Raw genomic sequence first — 5,349 nt, 5'->3', positions numbered from 1 at the left:
GTTCCCTTCTTTAGTCACATTCAGCTCATCCCTTCGTTCAAAAAATAGAAATTTGCATATTCGATATGTTCTCGTATAATTTCGTGTGATCTTTTGGTTCTCCTATAAAATGTGCACTTTGATCGTTGTTCCCTTCTTATTCCCAATATTTTTACACTATCACATTTCAGTAACACCCGAACATGAAAAATACAACAATTTATATATTTTATTTCATTTCGACCTTGTGGCCAAGAAATGGAATTTCATTTACAATATCTTCTTAATTATCACACACACATAAATACATCTCTTTCTCTCCGACATATCCTTCCATATCCCATAATTTTTCATAATTCTTACCCTGTAACAATAACATATTTAACGCTGAATTCTATCAGTTCTATCTCTATTCTGTTTCCTCTACCAACCCTTCCCATTGCACTGCACGTATTTATTCTTTGCCAACCCTTTCTAGAACAATACATCAAATTCTCCACCGAATTCCATATCTAAGATAAACACACCATCTATACGACGAACACGTGCCAAACACTTATTATGATCAGCATTACCATCGTAATCGTAATCTAAGAAGCAGCTAACCTAAAATGGTCCAGGACCACCCGTACACCTCCAGCTAACTTCCCTCCTCTTGTTCCCCTCTCTCCTGGCCGAAAACGTCACTGGTCAAAGCAGTGGTCTTCAGAAAGCAACGTTGACACGTGTGCCGTATATTAATAGGCAATTGTTGCAGATAAGTAGCTCCACGCAGCTCAACAGCGACGCAGCGTTGTTAAAAGCTCCAGCATTCAGCTCACGCGTTGTCCTTCCTCGGTTCTCGCGCGGATCTACACTGATCCCGACGAAACGAGCGGTGAATTAATATCAACAATTCCCGTTTTCTTCGGGTCGAAACGGGATTTCATTTGAATCGAGGCTCTCCGGGTTCGAGCGCTGATCTTGCCTCGAATAACAAGTGCAAATCTTGAGGATAAAAGTGTGCCTGTGTGATGAGAAATATCGCGAATAGAGTTATCTCGTTCAGGGAAGATATTGCTCGGTGAACTTGTGATAACAAATGGATAATTGTCATCTTATTTCGTGATATTAACCCTTTGCACTCGGAGATCTTTTTTCTATAAGAAAGGTTGCAAATCGGATCTTCTTTGAAATTTTTTCAAACTAACGTAAAAGTAAACTACTATTTTATTTCAATATTCGATGTATTTTCTATTTTACTCTGGAGGCCCATAGATCTGCTCTCTGTTATGATTAATTATTTACCACGTGACAATTATTTGACGTCGCTTCTCAGTCGCCACTCGATGGCAAAGGGTTAAGTCACGATAGTAGTGAAGACTCTGGTTACTTATGGAATGTTAACGTCGAGTCCAACTGTAGTTGTAATTTGTGCAATTGAAAATTAGGAAATTTTCGTTAGGTTTGATATGCAGGATGGGTTAAAAACAAGTGGTATAACATAATAGAGTGATTCTTCGTGTAAAGATAGACTAAAAATGTTTTTACCTGAATTTTTGGGTTAATTTGAACATTTTCCGATTTTAAAAATTCGTGAGCTATATAATTGAACATCTTTCGATATAGTGAATATTGCTGCAAACTATTACTTGTTATTAATATCACGGTTTGATTTGTACGGTCCTTTCTATTGTATTAACTATTGCTTCAATCTCAGATTACTATCATTTTTCAGACTGAAAGAATTTTTCAACCTCAATTTTCTCAAATTCAATATTTTATATCAAAAATGTTGTTCCACATTTTCGATTCATTATTGTATACAAATTTTCATTATGCTCAATTTATTAAATTTAATTAATTACAGTAGGATTAAATTTACCATTTCGAGAGTTTCGCTGCGATTTTTCCTAGTCTTCATTTAGTTCAATTTTTCCAAATTATTTTCCCTGCAATTTTCATAGCTTTGTGTTATACAGCGTGTTTCTTCTATGTCGTTTTCTTTTTAATTACTTACGTTTCCCACGAGTGGGATTTTTTTTTCGTGCAAGCCGTTTGTGTGGTACAATTTTATATGAGATCTGACATTTTTTTAACGAAGTATTTATAAAACGTACGTTTACGTGATGTTTTGTCCCTCTGTTTTTTTTTTTATTATTTATATATATTGTGTTACGTTACTTAGAATGTTTCAAGAGAGGCAACCGACACATTTTTTTGCATCCACAATAAAGGAACTTCGTTACTAGTATTTATAACATGAATAATAAACGGTTTATTGCGAATGGACTGAGGCATGATTAGGAGACTGTAAAAAATTGTTCAATATGAAACGTGATATTTTGCAAGGCAATAGAGGCGAATTATGCAATATATTTCTGCATAAATCAATCTATCTGTTTGTTCATATGCCTCGCCGAATGTGGGTCATCAAGAAATGAAATAGAAGAATGGCGGAGGACAATAAATTGAGGAGCCAATTAGATTCTGCCACGATAATGAATATAAAGCAAAATAAATGTGAGGGCTAATGGGTTTAGATACACCGATAAATGACGAAACTGTTGAATTATTATACAAGCCACTTTTCACCTGAATTTAACAAGCTTGGAGAATTTTTCAAATCACTCCCTGAATTAGACTACGCAAGGTAGAATTAAAATCGATGAAAAGTAGAACCTCGCAAGTTAAATTGCTCGAAGATAAAAATTCTGCAAGTTAGATAAGTCGAAAATTAAAATTCGATAAATAAAACACTAATTGCAGAAATATATTTATTCGTTTAAAAATTCTATAACAAAATTCTATGGTAAATGAGAAATATATGTATTTGTTAAAAAAAAAAAATTGAACATTGCAGCGTGAGAAACTTCAAATAGCGTTCACAGTTGAAACGACTTAATTGTCGTAATACTGGTATATTTGTCGGAATTCACGAACGTGGTAGGCACATCAAATCACGACCAAATTAATTTCCACGTTCGATCCCCGTCTGAAAACGGTTCTCGGTCTACTTCCGGTAGAGAACGCCCCTCTCGTAGCCTGCGATTGCTCCGTTCGTCCCACTTTCGAAGACAAATTAATTAACAATTTTAACTCCGTTAAAATACACGGGTGTCTTGCTGCAAACAAACATCGAAGTTTGTTCCTTCCATGCTTCTGAACTTTCACGAGTCGATAAAAGTTATGACTGTTCGGTCTGCTTATATCTTTTCCCCTCCGCTTTTTTTTTGTTTGCCTTTTCAGAAAAACAAGCTTTAACAAGCTTTCATTAACTTTTGACCACAAACTAGTTTGTTCGTTATAACAAGGCTGGGTAACTTCATTTTTTAAATTACTCAATCTCCGCGGATTTACTTTGGAGGACCCTTAAATAATTCTAAACGAGCGCATTCTGTCGTCGGGGCATCCAATTTTTTTCAGGATAGGATTAGCCATGTTAATTTTTCCGCTAGAGATAAAGAACGACGGAGTATTGTGAAATTGCAGTTGATTATCTGACAGCACTGAATATAATTTATTATACTTTATCTTCTAGACCAGGGGACGGCAAACTTTTCTTCTGGACGGCCAGATACTAAATATTTTTTGGCTTTGTGGGCCAAGAGAGAAAATTGAGATTATTACGTATGTATGTACGCTACCGGTCAAATGTTTGGAATCACTGTGCATTGCAAGTTGGATAAAAATTTCGAGAAATAAGTTAGCAATTTTAAGAATTTTTTATCATTCGAATCAATCGAAATGAGGTAAATTGCTGCTGATCTCCACGACATCAATTTCAAATCTGTAAAGAATTTAATACTGATGTAAATTCGCACGTGATTCCAAAATTTTGGCCGGTAGTGTATGTAGCTAGTTAACTAGAAATTAAAATTTTTTTGACAAATCCTTTATTTGTAATAGACATTTATTAATGAGGAATATGGAATTCTTTGTTAGCTATATTCAGAGTAATAGGTAACGCTCTCTTCAGTTTATTGACTTTTCAACGGTTACTGTTACCAATACGGTTTTGAGCAATGCTCTTCTGTATGTTATAATTATAAATATTTAAATAAATTTATAGTTTTGTGCAATGCACTTATGTGCATTTACTGTGCAATTCTAATATTCTTTCTTTTTGGATAATATTTCATTTAACCCTTTAACCTACAACAACGTGTCAGACTCGTGGCAGAGATTCTGGTGAAGATGTGAGTAAAATAGTAACATCAATAAGAAAAATTAATTGTAATCCTAAGTTTCGTTTTATTTTGTAAAATCAAGTATTCCTAAATGTAAGTAACATGTAACAAATTAGCTTCTGTTACTTGATACAGTACTGAAACATTAAATGGCTGACGCTTATATGCATAGACAGAAAAGAGATCATAGGTTAAGGGGTTAACCGTACCTAACTCGCGGGCCATAAGAAAACTGATAGCGGGCCGCAGTTTGCCGACCCCTGTTCTAGACTAAAAATCTTTCGGTTTATTTGTACTATATAATTATGTAAAATAGAAATAAGTGTCTGAGACAATACGAGCATTTTAATTGACCATTTTCTAACCTCGAAATATTAAATTTCTAAAAAAATCATAGTCAAATATTTGTTGCTCTTAATTTTGCAAACTAGAATTAAGGATACCTAAATTTCATCGTTTGAAATAAAAATTTAATATTCACCGTTGTTTCATAACCTCGAAATACTGAATTCCTCTAATTTCTAACCTCAAAATATTGAATTCCTCTAATTTCTAAACCCAAAATCCTCTCTCAATTTCCGTATTAATCGACGTCAAATAATATTAATTAATTGCACTATCAAATAGAGTGACGTAAATGTTAGTTCGTCAAATAATCCCGGGTCGAAGCGATATTATTAGCCCGTACCGGCGGCCTAAACCCAACCTCTGAAATTGTTTTTTAAATCGGCACGCCGGGGCCGGGTTAAATCCTCATTAGCACGCACGAACGAGGCAATTAATTTCGACTCATCGCACAGTGGTGCAGAACATTGTTCTAGGAGTTCAAATGTGTAATTTGTTTACAGGAACTGAATTAAACGAAATAATATCAGAAGAAAGCGACCCTCGATGTAAGTAGGCAATGGTTAATTTACATACAAAAAAGTAACAGTAAAATCAGAAAAATAAACGTTGAAAATAAAAGAAATAAAAATTGACAATAGAAAAAATCAATTTTCATCGTATGTATCATTATCGTTTAGCAGTAATTTCTACGTTTCATTCTTAAAAACACATTTAATGTTTTTTAAGTTCTTTCTTTTAGTTATTGAAATACTAGATACAGTATATTCTCCACAAGTGTCAGACCGCAAGGAAGCTAAACCTGACACTCGTAGAGTCAGGGACTACGTTTTCGAGCCTCGCGCCCGCCTTTGTA

The sequence above is a fragment of the Habropoda laboriosa genome, unplaced genomic scaffold (assembly GCF_001263275.1).
Source record: "Habropoda laboriosa isolate 0110345459 unplaced genomic scaffold, ASM126327v1 scaffold315, whole genome shotgun sequence".
Classification (NCBI taxonomy): domain Eukaryota; kingdom Metazoa; phylum Arthropoda; class Insecta; order Hymenoptera; family Apidae; genus Habropoda; species Habropoda laboriosa.
This window is presented reverse-complemented; position numbering follows the sequence as displayed.